Source organism: Passer domesticus, chromosome 2, assembly GCF_036417665.1.
Source record: "Passer domesticus isolate bPasDom1 chromosome 2, bPasDom1.hap1, whole genome shotgun sequence".
In the NCBI taxonomy this organism is placed as follows: Eukaryota; Metazoa; Chordata; class Aves; order Passeriformes; family Passeridae; genus Passer; species Passer domesticus.
The window spans coordinates 23,617,268-23,640,760 of record NC_087475.1 but is presented as its reverse complement, the minus strand read 5'-3'; the positions used below and the strand labels follow the sequence as shown (position 1 = coordinate 23,640,760).

Here is a 23,493-nt window from a genome sequence, read left to right as displayed (position 1 = left end):
ATCTCAGTAAGTACAGTCTCTTTCTGAACATGGTGGTTATATGTTTACAAATAATGAGATGTGTATGCAGAGAGCAGTTGTTGCTATCCAGCTGTTTGTGAGACAGGGTCTGACTGCAGAAGTTGCTTTGTTCTGATCACTGTTATTGTGGAGATAGATTATTTTGAGATAAATATAAATTAACTGTAGCATTGTATATAGTCAAGGAGAATTGCTGTTCCTCTCTAAGCCAAGTTATTTATAGCTCACTGAGAAGGTTAACACACTAACAAAATCTTCTTTATAATGACATTTTAACTCCAAATGTACTCTCTGAAACATTTACATGGTTCAGTTATCCTTTACCAAAGTTCTCATCTAGTCTGAACTGGAATCATTCTACATATTTTCTTGGATTTTTCTCTCATGTTTTACTGACTCTTTTATTTTTTTTAATTGTCGTGACTGTTTTAAAATCATTTATGAATTATATTTCTAAATTCATCAGGGTAAGTGTAAAGCAAATTTGTAAGAGGAGCTACTCTGCAACAAAATAATTAATTTCCTCACTAGTATTATGATGATATTAGTTACCTTCATATATTTGTTTTCCAAATTTCTGAGGAAGTGGGAGGCAACAAGGATCTCCATAACTGTAATATTAGAAGCAATTAATTAATTACAAGAATACCTAAGCCAAAGTCTCCAATACGTTTGACATGCAAGAGCTTTTTTTGTTACTTGGAATGCTAATTAGAGCCAAAACATGTGTTTCATTCTCTTTGCATTTGGATTCCAGTCCTACAAAAATTTACACAAAAGAAAAAGCTTAAATGCATCAGTATACAGCTTCCCTTATACCATCAAGTTTTCAGTGTCAGAACTATAATTTCACTATTTAAAAAACAATACTAAAAAAACCCTACTCTAATACACTTTCACCATTTTTTTAGCATTTACTACCTTCAGTATTTTTTTCATATTCTTTTCAGAAAGAGAAGTTTATTCTTTATATACTAAAGTTTAGGGCTGCCTTTTTTTTTTCTTGAAAATATTGACTTTTGTAGACAAATATCTTTGCACTTTCAAGATGGCTGGTCATTTCTTCACTCAGATAAAAAACATTGATTTTGTACGTAACATTCCCTTCAGGACAGAGCCAACCAAAGCAGTATCAGTGATGTGACAGAATTTTAAGTGCAATACAATTGCTCAGTGTAAATGTATTCTAAGCCATTATTTGAGGACAGCTTAAAGTCTGTGTTTCATTGCCCACAGGGCATGGATAGAGTAAAATCCAATCAAACACCTGGAAAACTCTGTTCTTCACAAGATCTGAATGATAGAGGTTAGATTCACAGTAAACCCATCTTTGACATAAATATCCAGGCAGGATTTCAATTACAGTGACTTTACTATACTATTTGCAAAATTTTTCCATGATTTCCTTACTTTTGTTCCTTTTCAAATGTAATTTTGAGTAGAAGAATTTCAAGTTACTGATGACTATCACATTGTCTCTGGTAATAATAATACAACTTTGAAAAATTTTACATTTTTGACCCTCATGTCATAATGAATTGGAACATTATGTTCATATTATTTTATGACTTCTCTAGTAAAAGGCTAAATTTTTTTCCTGCTCCATCTGTAAACCACAGTTTCAAAACATTGCTTTTAAAATCTGAGAGGTAAAAACAAAATACTGATACATTTTTTAAAAAGTTCCTCATTTTCCTATAAAATCTGCATCATTTAAAGGCACCCAGTAAGTGATTGAGGTCAAGAGTTTTATGGGCAGTCATTTGAGCTGACATCAGGAGTTTGAGCAGCATTACTTGTGAATAATATGGTTATTTAACATGCATTTCAATAAAATCCTCCATGCAATATATATGACACCCATAAGAAACCTAAAGAACAGAACAGATATTAGTGTTGTAATTTCTTTGATATGCTGGTGTAATTTATTTGGTCACCCAGATAAGTTTTTTGAATTATTTGTAACTTTTCTGGTTTTGTTTCATGCCATTGTTGGTAGGTCTGTTAAGCAATTGCATTCTGAAAGTTTAGGCTGTTGCAGTACCTTGTCAGGTAATATGATATTCATCAAAGAGTATATTTATAATACATTTTACTACTTCTTTAATGTACAACAAGCAGAACAAGAAATAATACAAAAGATTATATAGAAGTGACTCTTGCTCTTTTGAAAGTGTTTTTAATTCAATCATTGAAACAAAAATAAAGATTCAGGAATTAATGTTCAATGCATTTTTTTTCCCTGCAGAGTTCTCTCAAGTTTTTCTATTTTCTTATAAGATTGAACAGAGAATAATCAGCCTTCTTCTTAACAACAGATTTCATGTACTGAAACAAATGAAAGAAGTGCAAAGTCTTAAGATAAGTACATAATTGTCCATGAGAGATTCATGTAGGAGGTTTTCCTAGTGAGATATACCATCTAGCTGCCTGTCATTACAATTTATACCTTTTTTCATATTTGATCATAAGCTCTCAGAGAGAAAACGTATTTTCCAAATATATGCATATGATATGAAGCAAAGCAATCTGTGGGCATGATGAAACACTGTACTTCATTAAACATTTTCACAGATGGTGAACTTTGTTAAAATTAGATTTTCTAACATAATAGAAAGCAACATTGCTAGCCAAAAAAGCAAACAAAACTGTTAATTGAAATAGTTAAATTTTTCAATTGCATTAAATAATACAGTTGTTTTGGAAGCAAATATATTTGGAGTCTTTTTATGCTACTTACATATATTGCATGTGTTTGGAATAAATTATGGCTTTGTTTAAAGGCTTTTCTGTCAGAAAATGCATTAAGCTTTAAGCTTCCCTGTGGCCTCCAAACAGACTGATGGTTATCTCAATAGTCTTATCACTGTCAAATTGTAGGAAGGATCAGAAAATCCCTTCCTTGTGGTATAGTTATAGAAAAAAATATAGGACAAAAAGGAATTGTGTCATTTTTATAGATGCAAGAATGTATGTTTTGCAGTCCTTGTCAGTATGACTCTTTTTGCTTTTGTCTTTCCAGATACAGAACTCTATCTTTCTTTTGATTTCCCTTTTTTTTCCTTTTGTACAATCAGTTATTTTCAGAGCACAAAAATCATAAAAAAATAATGAAGTGATACCTCAAAGGATGGCATTTTTATGTGTTGCAGGGAGAACAGATTGTTCATTGGCTTCATATTCAATACTATTCTTCCTTTTCTTTCAAAGTGTACCCATGATGCTTGTAGCAATCAGTGCTGGAATGAACTTCACTCTCCTGCTCCCATGTTGAGACAGTCTCTGCATAGAATGATATGTACTTTCCTTTTTATCTCAATCTCCTACACTATTTAAATTGTTTGAAAAAATAGTTGATGCTTGTTATACAATATGATAATAACATTAGTTGTAGTATTACATGATGACTAAATATTTTTTGTAAAAGAAAAAATATTTAGTCATCATGTAATACTGCAACATTGCATAAGAAGAGGATATTGGGCAGAAAGCACAAGCTATAGTCACCTCATTTTCAAGTACATTTTAATATGTTTTTTCAGAACCAAATGCCTTTGCAACTAAGAGGGTTATTATTTTCACTGAATTTTGGGTCCAGTACTAATCAAGTTTTCTTTTAATGAAAGAGATACATTATTTTAATGAGATACATATTTAACCATTTTTTCCTTCAGTAGTTTGATACTATCATTGGTTGAATGAGTTGTCCTTAATGAATGTATGAGCTTGCTGTCATCATGTCCTTATGCAATTCTTTCCTCATGACTAAAATCTTTTCCAGAGAAGACACTGTAAACTTGATATTTGGTCACTCGTGGTTACTAACACCTTCTAGAATTCCCATCAGATGCAGCCCACAAAGATCACTGAGTTTGGAATTCCGAATAGACATAATGAAACGGTTTCAAAATGTTGCTTGGAAAAATACATCTCTTATTGTGAAATATCTAAAGGTAGATTTTTAGGACAGCAGTAGTGCTGTTATGATCAGAGGGAATCAGAAAGGAAGATCCTCTGAAGACATAATTTTATTTTCTGTATGCAATCGATGAAGTTTTTTCAGATTTGACTGAGTTTACAGTGAGATATTTTGAACACTCGAAAATTGTTACCTAAAGTTCACTCCCATTAAGCATAAACAGAATAGTTTAGCATTTCTTGTAGGCAGTGAGCCAACAGATCTGTTCAGTTAATCTGTCTCCAACAGTCCCTGTTTAACTGTACTTATAATGAGATGAAAAAGGAAAAAAAAATAACAAAAATATTCCTCCCCTCCCTAACTATCAGAAGAAAGCCCTAACAGTCATGGAAAGTTTATTCAGCAAATTTGCTGCTGTATTAAAGACACTGCTTAAATAACCAAAAATTTTCCCTGTCGTATCACCTTAGAAAGACTGAGCAAAGGTGTAATTTCAAAATTTATAATGTGCTAAGTATTTGAGAGAAAAAAAAATGCCAGTAGAGGTAATGTCAAATGCCTGTGCTCAGAGTTGTAAAGCAGTAAGATGCACTGTACTGAAATAGTTCTTTAAAGCATCTTGGTATTCCTGTGTATCAAGATAATCTTTACAAGGTTCAGATTGCTGGTTTTAGTAAAATGGAAGTGAGGAATAGCAGAACAGGAAAGCTGAATGTTTCTTGGGGTAGGAAATTCATCTCATTGAATATGCATACTTAGAACAGATATTCTGCTAGGATATTTTTCTGAAAAATTAAGTACTTTGAGAGCTTCATTCATCTTACCCTCACACAGATGTCTAAAACAGGTCAGATTAATACCTGGCAGGTGTCTCTTGAGCATAAACACAAAGGAGAAACTTTGATTTAGGCTTCTCTATTTTAGACATTGAGGATATTCCTCAAACAAAGAAACAAAGAAACAAAAAAGACCATGAAGAAGGTTTGAGATTATGCTATATTTTACTCTCATCTTGCTAGCATGAATCCTGCTTTACTATATCCTAATTTGATCCCTCAAAATACATTTTTTCTAGCAGGTATGATTTGATATTCTGAGGGAGTTTTCCCCAGCAGTCTCAGCTTTGATTTTGGTTATGTTACATCTGGTTAGATTCTATTTATAAATCACTTTACGTTTGCTGGTTCTCCATTCCCCATTCATTGTTTTTCCTTTGTAAGTGAGTGAACTGCAGTTGTACTAAATGTTAATAGCTATGTATTTCCTTTTTCTTTCTTTCCCTCAGTGAGTACTGTGAATAAATGTAAGACATTCTGCCAGTGGCATTGGGGAGGACAGGAGCTGAACAAGATTCCATGAAGTATTCTCTTTGGAACAGCTTGGATCTCTGAAATCAATATATTTTATGAAGCAATAATACTGAAAAGAATTCCCTCCACAACTATGCTCAGGCTTCTTTGAAGTCTGAAAAAGTAGTGGGGTTTTTTTGATATGAAATGTTATATTTCTTTATCAAAACATTCTCTTGAGAACCGACCATGTGCAGGGTAACAAGGATCTATGAAGGAAAATGAGATTTTCACTGCAAAACAAAAGTTCATTTCAATTTCTTGAGGGAATAGAGTGAAAAGAACGTCAGCCATTTGTCACCATTGCAATTTCAGGAAAACAGTTTACAAAAAATTTACAAAAGGTTAATTACCTATGGTGGGAGTGATTTTGACAGCTACCTGACATAAATCAGCAACAGTATATAAATGTGTGCAATCGATATTTGATCTAGAAATCTTAAATAGTGATCGGACACATTTTTACTGATTTTAAGTAATAAAATGTGTTGAAATTATAACATTTCACAGTAATATAAGTATTAGTTGTGACAGTTATTTGTGAAGAGAAGCTAAACAATGGTCTTTCTCTCTGCATAAAACAGCCAGGATGTAGGGATTAGAAAGATCTTTCACTAGCTAAGAATGGTGCAGGCCACAGAGAAGGCAGTTATTCATTGGAGAAAGGACTGAAAGTAACCATAATAATCTGACATGAATTATTAAATTCTTTCTTTGAATTTAAGCTTAGTGTGCTGCAGCAGATTTTTCTAGGTAAAAGATTTCAACACATTGGACAATGGGGGATATGGAGATTTTTTTGCTTGATTTTCTTCTGGAGGGACTTTTTTATCAGTTTGAAAATTCCTGTTTCATTCATGATAGGCAATGGTACAACAGACAGGACAGTTTCCCTCCATGTACTCCTACCACTCTTTATGAACCACAAGCCTACAAGAAGGGGAAAGAGTGCTTGAGTTTAATTTTAATTTCAAAATATCTCTTTATAGAGATATAATAGTGTGTGTGATAATTGTAAGAGGGAATTTTGAATAATAAAAGTTAGTACTTTTAAAGAGCACAGAAACTGAAATGATATTGTTCTGACGTGAAAATGAGATTAATGCAAAAAGACATGAATCCTATAAATGTTTTTAAAATGTTTCTGTGGTCATAAGATTTCAGTGAAGAAATTTGTTTCATTAGCAGCACAGCAAGAAGAAGCAGATTACTTTCAGTTTTGCCTGGTTTGCTACCTGTCACCCTTTCCTTAAAGCAAGGGTAACACTAATTCTCCCTTCTGCTCTCTGCTGTCACCAGAAATTCTCTCCACTAAAGAAAAGATAACAGATGATACAATTTGGCGAGAGTTATGTGCATTTGTCTGGCCAGGAAAAGAAGCTGTTCTTTTGACACAGCCAGAAAAAAATAGGCATGAATTGCATTTCCTCTGGTTTCTTCCTCAGTGAAGGCACAAATCTGAGACTCCTCCAAGATGCCAAAAATTTTCAACAAGATTATAGGGACTCAATTATCTTTGAATTATCTTATAAATACAGTTTGAATTGTTTACAGTCTATCACAAGGGGGATCTATAGGCAAAATGGATAGACACACAATGGTATTGAATACGCCCGCTGTTCCTACAAATTTTGCTAAAATTTCATTTTAATTTTAAAATTAACACATAAGTATCTGTAAGTGAAATTTGTAAATCTATTTAATTTAGGGTGGTATCATTAGTCTGTCAGGAAACATTTATTACGCAGATCAGTTCTGACTGAAGTCAGACCATTTGACTATATTGCCAGTGATGCAAGAAATTCCTTGGCAAAGCTTCTTAAAATTAACATCAGGAAGGTTTCCAAGCTTGTGTTGATTTTGGCCTGCTACTCCACTTTGCTCTTTTGGCATGAGAGACTTACAGGCCTGATCTCAGGTCCCCACACTAGAGGTTGTCACTGTTGTAGCAGCACATTTGCACAACAATGAAATGCTGTTTTCATTCCCTTTCTTGGATTTGTTCTTCCTTTTTTTTTCTCTTTTGTCTTTCTAAATTTTATTTCAAATTATAAATTATTGTCATTCTCTATACAAATTGTTATTATACCTTCCCTGAAACATCTTATGTTCCATATTAATTCAGATATTGACCTTGGAGCTGGTCCATTTCCTACGTTCCAATTTTTTTCTTGTTGAACTAACAAGACTGAATAGTTCATTCTCACAGGGAAAAAAAAGAGGTTAAAAAAAATCCTCACATAACAATTGTTCTTTGGCATGGAAAGAATGCCAGAAGACAAGAGATTACAATGGTACATCCCAAAGGATTAGTCTAGAGAAAAGAACCCTATTAATGTAACAACAGAAGAGGTCACATTCAGTCTAGCAGACCAAATGCAGTGATTGAGACCAATTGTACTGGTTTTTAGACTAAAAGAAGTACTGTTTACTTAAGAGAATATGTTAGTGTTTGCATTCTCATTTAGATGAAATGTCAAAACAAGGTCACTTGGTTTGTTCATCCGGAAGGAGACTGAGGGGAGACCTCATTGCAGTTACAATTCCTTTTTAGGGGAAGAGGAGCGGGAGGCACTGATCTTCTCTCTGGTGCCCAGTGACAAGACCTGAGTGAATGGCCTGAATTGTGTTGGGGTGGTGGGGGGGGGGTTAGGTTGCATATAGGGGGAAAAAAACTCTAGAGGGTGGTTGGGCAGGAACCGGCTCCCCAGGGAAGTAGTCACAACACCAAGCCTGACAGAGGTCAAGAAGTGTTTGGAAAAATGCTCTTAGGAACATGTTGTGATTTTTGAGGCTGTCCCGTGCAAGGCCGGGAACTGGGCTTTGATGATATTTGTGGGTCCCTTCCAGCTCAGGATATTTTATGACTTTATCAAACATTTGATTTTCTGGGCAAGCAATGGCACACAGACACACATTTATAAGAATTAATGTTTATCTATGAAAACTGTTGAAATCACAGTTTTGTTTCAACAAACTGAGTTTTTCATGGTTCACTGGCATAATTCAACATAAAAAGGGTACTGACTGAATTATCTGGAACAATCTGAGCACTTGCAACCATTTTGCTATTGTTTTGAGAGAACCAAATTCCTTACGGCTTTGATACCAATGAACAATGACTACCAATACCCCCCAAAAAGAAAGTGCCTGAAGTAGCACCCTTAAATAAGAGAAATAAGTAAAACTCCAGTCCTTCATGTCAAGGACTCACTTCTAGGTCCAAAAGTTACAGCATTATCTTGGCTAACATCTCTCATCACAGAGTTACCTTAGGGCTAGCATAAGTCTTGCTTAGAGATAGCAAAGAAATCAAGGAGAGAACTAATGCTAATGTAGCATGGATGATTATTGCAATGTTTGATATGGTTCAGTCTCCAATCTTCTACTGCATAAGGACTCATGAAAGAAAGAAGAGGAACAATCTCTCCTGGCTAAAAATAGTGTAAAAACTACTAAATACAAGGTACTGAGTAGCCAGGGAGCTATGCTGACAAGAGTCTCCTGTATCTATGAGAATTACAACATGGCTGCAATCATCATGAGAACTGAGGTTTGCACAGCCTACCATCTTGGCATTGTTCAGCAGGTTCAGCATGTCTTTCCCCAGCATGACTTTGGGGAAACCCTGAGTATGATTAGAATTGAATGTGATTGCTTTTTTCATATTCTACATTTCTGTGATTTCAAAGCTATTTATCTTAAGATAGAAACTATAAAAGAAGAATGGATAAATGCTAAAGTTAATTTTGGCTCTAATGAATTCAAATACTTCAGTACAGGCAGCACTGAAAACTTTTTAATTTTATTTTTACCTTTTTATTTAGTATTTTTTTCCTGAAAATCATGTAATGTAATTTATTTTATGTCACTAAAACTTAATAATATTTCACCAATTTTACTTCAGACCATATGAAAAGTCTATCATTTTCATCCCTCACCCCATCCTATCTCCTGCCTATCTGTTTTTGTTGTTTTTTTAAGAAAACCAAACACAAAATGTATTTGATAAACTGGAATATCTGTATTAGTCAAATTATACAATAATGATTATGGCAATATTTACTCATTGAATTATACTCCTAATTCTCATAATTACTATTCAGTATACATCGCACCAAATATACAGAAGAAATATGACATTTTTGTTTCACTATATGTGCTTCAAAATATAGAGTTTGTGATAAAACTCAGTAATAATTAAATAAAACTGGGCTGAGCAACACTGCCTGAAAAATTTGTAAATGAGCAGAGCAGAGATTTGTGATTTCCACGCACATTGCAGATCACTGAAATGAGATAGATGAATATCCAAAATGTCGTACTGTCAGCACTTGACATGTCAAGCCAGAAGAATATGTGAGTATGAAAACTGTAAAATACCTTAGTATCTAAATTATGGTTCATAAAACTGGGGAAAAAATTCCAAAAATAAAATCACTTTCAACCTCTATGCACTGTTAAATGAGATACCCTCTGTAGCATCCCTCCATATTAATGCTAGGAAAACATTGTCTTACCTCTATATATATTAACAAGTTTGAATTGAGTAATCTAAATAGTTCCATTGAAAATCTAAGAAAAACCTCATGGGTGTCATATAAATAACTGATCATAGAAAATATTGGAATAAACAATTTATACCTTTAAAAACCCCAATCAAACAACCAATCAAATTTCATCTGCCCCCTCCCCCCAAAAAAACCCAAACAAAAGAAACCCCCAAGAAAACCCCTAAAGACATTCACTTGAAACTTCCAGATGATCTACAAATAAATTAGATTTTCCCCACCTGTTTTCTTCCCATGTTCTGAAAGGTTTAAGTACATCCTCATCATTTCTTCTGGTTTTCACTTGTTTAGCATTTACTTTGTGTTTGCACACATGAAAGGCTTTGTTCTGTTCCAACTACTTACAAGATGGGCACTTAGCATGTAGGAAAGTGAATGCAAGAGAGGAGGCTACTTCATATCCCTGTCCCAGTTCCAAACAGTACTGAAGACGTAGATGGATTCTCAATGTAAGCATAATGAACTTTTATCACATAATCTACTATTAAAATATTTTCCACAAACAGACCTGGACTGTATTAATGCCTGGTTCTGTTTTCATCAGCCAGTGTTTTTCACTTGTTTCAAAGCTGTTTGGCTTATCATTTCAGCTTTTCTAGAGAGTAGTGGGGACTTGATTTTGGCATGAGAACCTCATGAAGTTCCACAATCCTAACCTGCATTAGGGCAGTCCCAAACACGAGTACAGACTGTGAGAAGAATTCATTGATAAAAATCCCCAAGGACTTGGGGGTTCTGGTGGATGAAAAGCTGGACATGAGCTACCAATGTGCACTTGCAGCCCAGAAAATCAATATCCTGGGCTGTATCTAAAGCAGCATGGGCAGAAGGGTGAGTGAGATGATTCTGCCCCTCTGCTCTGCTCTTGTGAGATCAAACCTGACATATGGTGTCCAGCTATGGCATCACCAATAAAATAAAGAGGTGGGACCTAATAGAGCCAGTCTAGAAGAATGCCACAAAGCTGGCATTCAAGCATCTCTCCTATGAAAACTGGCTGAGAGTTGGAGTTGTTCAGCCTGGAGAAGAGAGTGCTGCAAAACATTTCAACCTTTCAGTACTAAAAGGAAGTTTATAAAGAGAAGAGATAGTGATTTACACACAGGCAGATAACAACAGGACAAGGAGGAGCAATTTTAAACTAAAAGTGGAGAGATTTCGATTAGATGTTAAGCAGATGTTCTTCGCTGTGAGGGTAGTAAGGCACAGGAATAGGTTTTCCAGAGAAGTTGTGGGTGACCCATTCCTAGAGTGTCCAAGGTCGGATTGGATGGAATCCTAAACTCTACCATATCTGAAATCAGCACAACGGTGAAAGTAATTAACCATGTATAATATTTGCCAAAGTGGTTTGAGAAATCCCCATTCATAGAGGTATTCAAGGCCCAACTATAAAAGGACTGGGGATTCTGGCCCATATTAGTATTGACTCTATTTTGTACACAAGGCTGGCTTGTGGAGCAGAAACCTCCAGAGAACCCTTCCCCTTTGTTTATATGATGGTCCTATAAAACGGCAAGGGAATTTGACAGAATGTCTAGTCCTGTGATATTGAGGTATTTCTTAATATTCTGAATAATATTTTTGAAGTATTGCAGGTAAAATTATAACATGGCTGGGTTTTTTTATGGAGTTTTTGATCAAGTTACAAGTAAGATAAGATCAAAGAGAGTTTTGTTACTGATTGGAAAGTTGTGGCAAGAATGGGTAAAATATCTTAGCCCGTATTTCTCACAATAATGCATGTTTATTCATATCTACCATCCTTTCTTAATCACAGCTGGAACACTAAAAAGGCCGTACACTGTTGAGGCGAACACCCCATGTGTGGGGACACGAGGTTTGACTCCATCTTTCACAGAAGGCTGATTTATTATGTTATATATTATACTAAAATGCTACATAAAACTATACTAAAAGAACAGAGAGAACAGAGAGATCAGAAGGCTACAAGGAACAAGAATAGAATAGAATAGAATGCATAACAAAATCCTGTGACTGCTCACAGCCTTAGCACATGTGGCTGTGATTGGTCATCAATTGAAAACAATCCACATGGACCAATGAAAGATGCACCTGTTGCATTCCACAGCAGCAGATAGTTATTGTTTACATTTCTTTCCTGAAGCTCTCATCTCCTCAGGACAGGAAAAATCCTAGCAGAGGATTTTTCATAAAATATCATGGCTACATTACACATCTCCTATTTTGAATGAAGTTATCACATGCAGCATTGACCATATATATGCAGTTATATTTTTCATACATTAATATGCAGTATTATGTAATAAATTATTGATTTTCACTTAGTGGGGAATATTTTGCTCATTGGTATTGCTTTTTAATAAGCAATCTTTTAAAATTAGAGACTTTGCATACTTTAGGTGGCACTGGAAACTTTTGTAGCAGGAGTACAGCACTCACAATGTTGTGAGAACCACTGGGGAAGGGAATCTCTTTCCAGCTGAGGAAGCCATATTTTATGAGAATATAAACTCTGCTTGTTTCTGTTGCTTTTCATTAAAATTCTTCCTTGAACTAAATGCAAATTGGACAATAACTTGAGGAAGTTATCAAAAGAGATTTTCTAAGAGTGTGTGTATATATATATGTATATATATACATACACACATAAGAATAATTCTAACCTACTTATACATAGTTTCTGGGTTTTTTCAATGTGTTTTCTGTGATATATGCACATATATTTTTCTGAAGATAAATTTACAAGCTATTTTGGCTTTAAGAAAATTCAATTCTATTCTTCAGTATATAGTCAATATAATGTGCTCTGAATGACAAAATTGTAGCATTTATCCTACTCACTACTACATAGGAATTTTTCAATATACTTGGAGATTCTTCTTTCAAGTGCCATTGCATATACCTTTGTACATTCATATGCCTACAGATGTAGAAATGAGAGCATCATACTTTTAAAATTGAAAAGTGTGGTCCCAAATGAAACAATTCTGCTTTGTGCTAAATATGAATTTGTCAAAAGAATATAGATTTAAAAAGATAAGTTATAGAGATACATAGTCTATATGTAGCCCAAGCCTTCAATGCAACTGCATGACTAAAGCTGTGTTATCTAATGAGGAACTGAATGTATCTGTATATAATTGCATCATCAGTGACAGAAGAGAACAACCAATCTCACAGGTCTTTACTGTAGGTAGGATCACTCAAAAATTAGGTTTGGTTCAGTTATTCAATATACTTGCTAATGTGTTTTTAAAAAGTAATTGATGATACTTAATTGTGAAAGCTGTGACTTTAAAAGGGACTTAGGGTTCATAGTGAATAGTTACAAGACCAAGAGTTACTGCTGCAGGTTCCTGGGTAAATAAGCTGATGAGCTCCTTTTATTAATAACAAGAGAATTTCTGTCTGCGCAGTGGTGATATATTATTTGACCTGTGGAGTGACAACCTTAAAAAAAATAGAAATTAAAAGGTAACATTATCCTGGTCTGTGAAGGCTCAAGCATTATTTTTACGGAAGGCCAAAAAAAAAAAATAAAAGTCTATAAGAAAGAATTTTTCAGAAAGCACTGCGTTCTTTAATCATCCCTTGGTGGACATCATTTCCATCTGCAAAATTTTAGATATATTTTTATTTCTTGTATTGTATCATTAAACTCATTGAGCCATTTGCAATATCCACGCTGAGTAAAATATAAGAATACAATACTGTCACTAAACATAATACATTATAATGTATTTCATGCTTTCCAGTGAAAATACATTTTAAATAAATGAATTAATATATATATTAAAATGAATATATATATAAAAATTCAAATGAATTTATATATATATTAAAAGAAAAAATACACTAGAAAGCATTGGATAGCACATTAGAAAATAATCACTAAAAGCAATAATAATCCTTATACATTGGAAGAAATAAGGCTGTCAATTTACGATGGAGTCATGTTACATTTGTTGCCTGAAACAGTGACTTGAGTGCTTCAGACTTAATGTGAACATGTATGATAGCATTCAGTATGAGGCCTATATTTTCCTGATTTTTTTTGGCAGATGATGTACCTCTTCATGCCCCTTTCTTGTAGCCCTTAATATCCCTTAATGGTTTCAGGTCCAGGTGAGCTTTGGCTTTCTGAACTCCATTACTGCCCTCAGGAAGTGTTCATTTATTGCCCCGTCCCTGGTCATCTGAGCCTATTTCCAGTATACTTCCTGTTGATGTGTGACTTTAGTCAGGAACTCATTGTGCACACACTGGGAGCTCTTGCCACCTTGCCTTGACTTCAAGGTCTTTGAGGCAGCCTGTTTTTGAGATTGAAGGAGATGATCCTTGCATGTCATCTAGGTCACTCAGACCCTATTCTCTCCATGGTTGTATTCCTTGGGACATTTTCAAGGAGGTCTCTTCTCTCCTTAAGTCCAGGGCTGTGGTCATGATATAGCCCTGCTCTCTCCTCACAGGAAACTGAAGTCCTCTAGGACTTACGGTTGTTTTTTTTTTAGCATAGAGTCATATAGCATAGAGCTATATAGCTATAGCATATATAGCATAGAGACATATATTTCATAAAATTTCAGTGACAAAGGAAATATATAAACATCTTAAGACATATTTTCTATAATGTGACTATAGGAAGAGTGTATAATAATATGCAAGAACAGAAATATGTAATAAGTATTAGGAAATATAATGTAGAGTAATTAATTTTAATCTGATTTTTTTTCTACCAATATATAAAATACACAGCTATGAATCAGTACAAATGTACATAGACCTCTTTCAATCATACTTGAATTCTAATCTTTCAAGCTACTCCAACTCTAATACAACAAAATAATATGTCCCAAATACCTCAATAAGAAAGTGCTTTGAAAAATTTGAAGAATGTGAAGATTTTGATACAACTGTGCAATATCCCATTGTTCCTTATGTTGTATGCTTCATCGTGAAAAGAAAGTAGCATTAAGATACATGAGAGCTTATTCTTAGGAAAGAAGTTCTCGGAAGGAAACTGGAATATTAATTCAAGCAAAAGAAAGTGAAAACAAAGAGTGAGGAAAAGCACTATGTTTCAACTACACTAGCTGGAATACAAACTGTAGTATATAAATGGAATTTGTGCATGAATTATTTTTTGGACCTTTTGTCCACTCCATGCATAAAGAGAAGAACATTAATATAAATAATATACACACTATTGTGTATATTGTTTATATTAATATTCTTCTTAATTAACAATTAATAATTGTTAATATACACAATCAACAAATTATTCAAGAAGACTTCATGAGGTCATCTTTTCAGACATGCACTTATTTATAAAAATAATAGATTGAATGTAGACTGACAGAATGGCCGTATAAAGTGGCCATGAAGAACTTCTGCATATTACTTTACCAACAAAATAATCTTAATGTCTTTGTATTGTCACACAAAATTAACTCCATATTTACAAATATTTAATGCTGTGAAAAATGGATCATTGGCAGCACTTACTTTGAAGCATCTTTAGTCAGACCGACTTGTATAGTGTTCATAATCTCTAAGGTAAAAACATGCTGAAATTAAGCTGCTCACTGAATTCCACCGGAGAAACCTTAGCAAAAAAAAAAAACAACAAAAAAACCAAAAAAAAAAAAAACCCAAAACAACCAACCAAAAAAGTCAAAACCCAAACAAACAAGTAAAAGTAAACCCACAGAACATCTCTAAAAACAACAATGTGAATTTAGGACTGGACAAGCATGAGGGAAAAAAAACTTTAAAAATGTTTTACCTTCCTTTTGGTTCCTGTAGAGATTGATATATAAATCTTGTTAAGATAGAACAATGAAAGACTGACACTGAATTTCTTCCAGTGTTGTTTATTTTACCTCGTAATACAATTCCATTAGGCATTCTTAAAACCTGAATACATTGTTTCACTATCTGAGAGTCCAATGCATTCTCTGAAGACTTGCAATGAAATCCTCAAAAGGACAAGGTGCAGATGTTTGGGATATTTTTTAGTGCTATTGCTAAGAAATTGTTTGGGGTAATTGGAAATTTACCATGGCAATTTATTTAAAGTTCAAATGCTGAAACCATTACCCACACCATCATCATATTACATTTTGATTAGTGATTTGTATTTCTGAATTATTGGCTGACTAATTCTAAAACTGTAATTCAGCCTCTGTTGCATGTACTTGTCTGAAATCAGTATGAGTTTAAACTGCATAGTGAATTCAGCAAGAAGTCTTGATTTTCAAACATGCTTGGAGACCTATCCAGCAGTGTACCCAGTCAGAGACTAATTTTTTTTTCTCTCATTTTTAAATTTGGTAAGCTTTTGAGTCATATTGCCACTGAAAAACTTTTTTCTCCTCTTTCTGCCTTTCTCATCATCTTTCTCTTCTGTGTCTGCTCACAGATCTTCTCTTTTATAGTCTATTTAGCTTTAATCTGCCAATTAGTTTTCTCAAAAAAAATCTCATTCTGGGGTCTGAAAAAAATTATGTTTATCTGTGAGCAATTTCACCGTGTTAATTAATACATGAATCATCTCCTGAAAAAGTGATGTAGCTATTCAGATTTATTTTGCTTTGCTGTGGGTTTTTTTTACAAAGAAAACAATTTCCTAAACTGCACAAAAATTTTCTCAGTTTAGGAAATATGAGTAATTTAAGTGCTTCAGAGCTTATCTTCATACAGTGCAGAAGTTGCATATTGCAGGGTTAATATTCAGCCTATTCTATTCTGTAAAGATAATTACATTTTCTGTGTAATGAGAACAGATTTTTAATAAAGTTGTGTGAACATAGATTAACAAAATTACCTATATAAATTGCTATCTGATGAGAAAATATGAACAATGGAAATTGTAGTGGTTGAATAAGAACTTTCAGAATTTCACTTTTGATAGTTACTCATTTCAGAAATGACCCTTCATTTAGAACTATTTGGATATTTTTGGTATGCTACACTATCTCTTTTTGAACTCTTGGATTATAAGGCATTATGAAGCCTAATATAATCTTACTTTATTCTTATTTTGTCTAGTGCAATTTTATATTTTATGTTTCACTGTTTAAACAATGGTTTGTCTTGACCAAAAATCTTGTATGTAAAACCAGCAAATCATTTTTAAAACAGACTTTAGATGTGACTCTTTCTGAACGAGTGATTAGAACCTGTTCTATACTACTTTGGTTTTTTTCAGACATTATGTATTTTGGAGAAAGTAGAATCTATTTTATCATTGAGAAGGCTTTCCAAGTGGAAGTGAGTTAATCCTTTACTTTGACTGCTACAATACATTGGGGTTTTTTAAATAAAATATAAGAGTCTGAGATTTCAAGGAAATACCTAGCAGAGAAAGGAAAAATTGGGACTCAGCGTTTCAACAGTTGTGTTAGTAAAGCCAAAACAGTTCTTTTGTAACTTACTTTTAAATTCTAAGATCGCATAAAAGATATAGAAGAGCACTTTTTTGGCAGCTCCAATGTTTTCTTACTGATGTTTATATAAATCTTCATGATTACCTTAAACAAGGCAAATTTGTCAAACTGTCTGGATAATCTACATATTTTATATATTAAAAAAGAAAAACAAGTTGTCTCAGACATTTATTCTCAGACAAAGTTCAGATAAATCCAATATATGAAATGACTAATGCTTTTTGTCATGAAATCTCTCAAACTATCAAAGACCTGAAGTTACTAGCTGAAGTTAATAAAACACTAACTTTATATAATGCATTGTCCTGTGCTGAGCATTGGGTGTATAGTTGAATTGTGCAATTTCTGTCTATTACTGAAAAGTGTTATTGTTTAAAAAGTACAACACAAACTGTGCCAAAGATGATGAGTCCATCAACGTTCCCAACAGCTGAGAACTAAATGCTACACCATCTGCTTGCTGAAATAAGATGGCATGCTAAAATGTTCTGGTGGAATACAAATTGACTGCCAGTTCTGATTGTTGCCCCTAGTAGTCAGGGGATTTTTTATTATTTCAATGCAGTTTGGTCCCAATCATCTTTGTAAGAGAAAAAGATCTTTTGAAAGCATTCCCTTTTACTGTACCTGTGAGAGCAGAATAGTCAGAGATTGATTGAATCTTTTTATGTACTTGATTTCCTTTTCCTTTCAGAAAATCAAATATAAGAATGTAGTATATAAATGCAAGTCAAAGTCAAATTAGCTGGCACAGATAACTGTTTTAATAGTAACAAAAAGAAAGAAATTAAGACTGATAGAAGAAAGTCAATTCCCTTCTGATGTGAATTATGAAAAGCTTTTGGGTTTGATTAGTTTTCTGAGAAAAGAAATAGCTAGCAACAGATAAAATGAGAACATGTTACTGCCAGAACTGCCTTTTCTGCATATATGCATTATACATTACACACTATATTGAAAAATTATGTTAAAAGAATGTCAAAGTTCGAAAGTTAGGGATTTCAGAATTAAGGATGACAGCATTCTCGATCTTCCTGCCTGTGCAAATACAATTTGATACAGTCTTTGCATACAAAATTAGATAACATTTTAGCCCACAACTCCTGTCTCTTTCAGTGAATATTAATTTTGATACAGTCATTGCAGAGAGCTTCCTTTTCTATTCGTATACACACTTTGTCTGCTGCCATTTGACGAAGCAGCTCATGCTTTTCATCTTCCAAATACTGTTTACATCTCAAATCTCTAGTAACCTATGAACTGCCTCTTCTGTTCCCAGTTTATGAACTGCCAACAGAAAGTGATCTTTATAGCCCGTACCATGATATTTTTCAAAACCACCTTTGTAGCAGTGTAAAAAAAAAAACTGAAATCATGATAAAGAACTCGATTTCTCCAAAGGTACTGCTCCATTTTTTCTACAGATATTTTGTCCTCAAAACAGATTTAATTTTATCTGAAGATCTCATGTGTATGTTTTTCTTTTTTTTCCAGCAGAAAAGACCTCTCAGATCACGGAGCTCAACCTGTAGCCTAATACTGCCAACACCATCACTAAACCATGTCCCTAAGTGCCATATCCACACATTTTTTGAACTCTCCCAGGGACAGTGATTCAACCATTTCCCTGGGCAGGTTGTTCCAATGTTTGATCACACTTTCAGTGAAGAATTTTTTCCTAGCATCCAATCTAAACCTTCCCTGGTAGGCTAATGGCTGGATTCATTATTGTTAGAAGTCTTTTCCAACATTAATGGTTCTACAGCATTGTTGGTTTTTTCAGGTTTTTTTATTAAACTTTTCATTTTTGCCTACTTTCTATGAAATGTGGATCTATATCACTTGGCTCAACATACACATAAACAATAAAAATGAGTAAGTAATGAAACAAAAAAACCCCAAACCACTAAAATCCAAAGTTGATAGGTTTTGCAAAGTTCATTCCAGAAGAGTTTTTTGAATGTGAACTGCAGTTCTTCCAATTGGCTACTATTGTATGCCAGGAAAAATCAACCAACCAAAGTGGAGCCTCTGCCTTCAGCAAACACTGTCAGGGAAAAGAGGAAATTGGATTGGGTGTCCCATACTTTTGAAGTAACTGCCACCTCCCAACTGCCCCACAGCTCTGGATGTGGCCATGTTGGGTCTTAAATGGAGAATAACATTTTTTGGACACAGTTCGAAATGGCATACAATAACGTTTTCAGTTACTCATGACACCATACTATGAATCTACTTTCATAGAAGTAGATATTAATGCTACTGTTCTTCATTGCTTTATAATGTCACTAGTATCTGAAAATATAGTAGAAAATAATTATCTCAAAATTAAGCTGTCCACTGTTTTGAAATTATATAGATAACTTGAGAAAATTTTCTATAAACTACTCTTTTGAAGTATTACAATGATCTGGAGTTGTATGCAAGCCCTGATAATAAATTTCATTTCAGACTATCAGCCATCTCTCAACCAGACTTCATCATTACCTTTCAATACAAGGATAAAATAAAGGTTTCTGCTATAGATATAGCTTTTGTCCAGCTGGTGATCAGGGAAGTGTAAGTGCATAAGCAGTGCACTTGGGTATGTTTTTCCTGGCTGCTGAGGAATTGCACAGCGAGTTTCTGTGAAGATTAAGGTAATGCATTGACTTGGGTTTGATAGAAGTCCCATTCACTTTGCAACAAAATGTTTCACTCACTGTTGCAGAATATCCAGGTAGGAATCTCAGTTCTGGAGATCATAAATGGAAATGCCAGGGGAAAAAAAAAGTTAATAAAAATTAGAGATTAGATTTAAATATTTCCAAGTGATATTTTAAAGTGATTTTTATCTGAAATATATTTATATTTGTTGTTGGTTCAAACTTCTTAATTAGTAATGTGTGAACACCTTATTTGTCTCCCTGAGGACTATTACCCAAAGAAGAGCTAATGTAGATTTAAGAAAACACAATAATTTTTAAAAATTTATTGTTTCCTTTTATGGCATCAGATGAAAATTGGTTGACAAAGTGCAAGCAGGAGAAAAACTTGGTTTTCACACCTCTAAATTGCTCTGGGAAAAGGCATTCTTGAATTTGTGCAGCTTTCCTTTAAACTAAATATCTTCCTCCTTTACATACACATCATATCACTTGAGGAAGAAAAATTCATAGACTTCAAAGGCACATTTCAAAACAACTAAACCACCTATTTATGTAAGTTTAAAGTCAGAGTGGCAAATATGGAAAACATTTTAAGCCCATTATCTAAGGATATAAGGGTTATTTTTCTGTATTTTTGCATATGCTTTGTATATGTTATCCTATATTGACTAATTTTTATTCCCCTCCTGGGCCACCAACCAGCTCTCTAGGAAGATTTTTTCAGGGTTTAACTATCCTCTTTGTGAAGAAATACTTCCTGAAGTCCAGTCTAAACCTCCCCTCATGCAGCTTGGAGCCACTCCCATGCATCCTGTCACTGGATCCCAGGCTGAAGAGCTCAGCACATTCCTCTCCATTTCCCTTTCCCAGGAAGCTGTAGAGAGCAATGAAGTCATACCTTGTCATCGTTGACTCAGAGACGACACACACTCATATCAGAAGGCAAATAGCAAAAGCCCCATTTATTTGATTCTCTCCCTTTTTATACCCTAGTTCACTACAGGTGGACCTAATTGGTCATTTAACCAAAACACCGTCACCTTTGGCTAACTAGGAACCACCCTTTTGGTAAACATCCTTATGGGAAAACAGCTTGTTAAAAAACACCACCTGTGGATTGTTTCCATTTGGTTATCATTATGTCTTTCCAGCTCCCTAATACCTCAGCCTCATTTCCTCCAAACTACACAAACTGAGAGTCCTCAGTCCTCCTAGGACTCTAGTCCTAGTCCTCCTAGCCAGCCTCTTCACTAGCTTTGTTGCTCTCCTGTGGATGCATTTAAGGACATTCACTGCCTGGTTAAATTATGCAGCGCAGAACTGCACACAGCACTCAAACTGAGGCAGCAGGAATGCTGAATGCAGTGAAATAATCACATCTTCTGAGTGGCTGGTGATGCTCTGTTTGATGCACCCAAGGTGGGGGTTTGCCCTCTTGGCTGCCCAGGCTCCCTGCTGGCTCTTGCTGAGCCTGTTGTTGACTAGCACTTCCAGACCCCTTTTTGCAGCATTACTCTCCAGCTGCTCCTCCCCCAGTTCTACTTGTATCCAGCATTATTCCATCCCAGATCCAGAATTTGGCACTTAGACCTGCTATATTTTATCCCATTAATCGTAGCTCAATGGTCCCATCCATAGAGCACCTCTCAGTTTGATGCAAACTTTCTAATGGTGTGTTCAACTCCTGCATCCATATTGCTGATAGAAATATTGACCAAAACTGTCTCTAAAATCAAACTTGAACACCACTGCTGGCTGGTTCCAGACAGATGTAAACTTGTTCACAACACTGGCCTCTGCCCTTTAGCCAGTTTTTCACTCCTGAATCCCCCATTAAGCAAAATTAGAAAGATTTAAAATATGAGTTTTATTTGATACCAAATAATTGACTGATCAGTTTTTTATGGTAAAAATTAAAAGTTGTTTTTTTTTTTTGCTTTGTTGAAATCTAAATTGTAAATTATCATTCTGTGTGATGGTAACAAGGATTGCTATATTTTAATTTTTATTTTACTGTCTTAGTGAAGACAGAGATAGCAATACAGCCAGATGTAGAGAGAGAAAGGTAAATAACTGCATTCCATAAATTATTTACATAGCTTTAAGAAAAACACCAATCTTTTGAAAACTGGATTTTTCTCTTCATTGCTTTTTGTGTTACTGCAAAAGAACAAAGAGGGGATATTTCCTGTTCCTATTTCCTTTGTTATTTATCTTATCATTATCCTAATATATCCATAAATAAAGTATACCAATTGCCTTCTTAAAATTTCATATCTCTGCTAATTTCTGTAGATTTGTTCTAGATCTAGCAAGAATATTGCAGGAAGTGTGTGCCTTTAACTTAAATATTAAATTATTAGCATGTGCACTGTATTTTCAATGGAAAGAAAAGCTTTCATACCTGAATTTTCTGTTTGTCATATCTCTTAAAGTATATTAAAGACATTCTATCACAGAGCAACCAGTTTAGGAATCTGCGTTGTAACTACTTTATCTATTTTCTCTGTTTGTGTGACTCTTGGATGTTGTTTTAGTTGGAAATGTGGACAGCGTGATCAAGCACTAATCAAGACATTCTATGGAGTTTGGAAAATTCTCACCAGGAAGCCTTGTGAAGCCAATACAGTTTCACAACTGCTCTGCTCTTTCACGCTGCCTAAAAGAAGGCCAAACTGGCTCTCAAGCCACATCCAGATCACAAGATTTTTAATTGTATCCTTCTGGATGCTATGGGAACTTCTGGGCCATCCAAATCTACTTTCCTTTCTCAGTCTTTATGGCTTATTGTGCATAGAACTAAAGACAGAAAAAATTGTATCAATTTAAGAAACTGACTTAATAAAAAAAAATTTAGAAAAATATCCTAAACATTTCTTTACATTGAGAACAAGATAAAGACCACATTTCCAATTTGGGGACCTATCCTGGACTGAGTTAAACTTGCGTTTTGGGTTGTATTTATTAATCCTTAGATTCCACTACTGATGTCTACAAAGAATGCAAACTACAAAATCATATTTGATTATATCAAATATGAGTATATAGCAAATCTACTTAATTCTTTTATAGAAAAGAAAAGACAAATTTTCTCTATGAGGACACAGTACTTTTTTAAAATTATGAAATGTGTAATTTACTGATGAGAAATATTTACTCAAAAGAATAGTGTTATACTATTATTATTATTATTATTATTATTATGTCTTTCTCTTTCTTTTCAATTATGTTCAGATCAATGATCTGACTGAGCACAAGGGGATGCAGGTATATTGCAGACTTGTACAAGAAAAAAAGGATACTTGTAGGCATGGCAGCTGCTGGTTAAGGATTAATGTAAATCAAAGCCTTTAAAATCTAAGACTGATACAAATGCTGCTAGCATGGCCCAGGAATAGAAGTGCAGCTGTATGAAACATGTCACAATGCTGGAAGTAAAAAAAAAGCAAACCAAACATGACAATTAACCCAAACAAAATAGATTTCTTAGGTTCATTAAAAGTATGTGACATCTTCCACATGTTTGTAATAAACCTGGAAAAATGTGGACTA

General features: G+C 34.2%; 2 long non-coding RNA genes across 3 annotated transcripts; one reads left to right on the top strand and one right to left on the bottom strand.

The window, feature by feature from the left end:
• Window positions 1–18,034: 18,034 nt before the first annotated feature.
• Window positions 18,035–21,031, bottom strand: LOC135295252 (uncharacterized). Of its 2 annotated transcripts, none has more exons than XR_010357289.1 (3): window positions 20,840–21,031; window positions 19,781–20,027; window positions 18,035–19,340 (listed from the first exon to the last, which is right to left on the bottom strand). It is a non-coding gene; the product is annotated as an uncharacterized LOC135295252 (long non-coding RNA). The 2 variants fall into 2 exon arrangements; XR_010357288.1 differs by having other exon boundaries at window positions 19,996–20,027; window positions 20,840–20,937.
• Window positions 21,032–21,083: 52 nt separating this feature from the next.
• Window positions 21,084–22,797, top strand: LOC135295253 (uncharacterized). The gene is made up of 3 exons (XR_010357290.1): window positions 21,084–21,360; window positions 21,964–22,006; window positions 22,479–22,797. It is a non-coding gene; the product is annotated as an uncharacterized LOC135295253 (long non-coding RNA).
• Window positions 22,798–23,493: the final 696 nt, after the last annotated feature.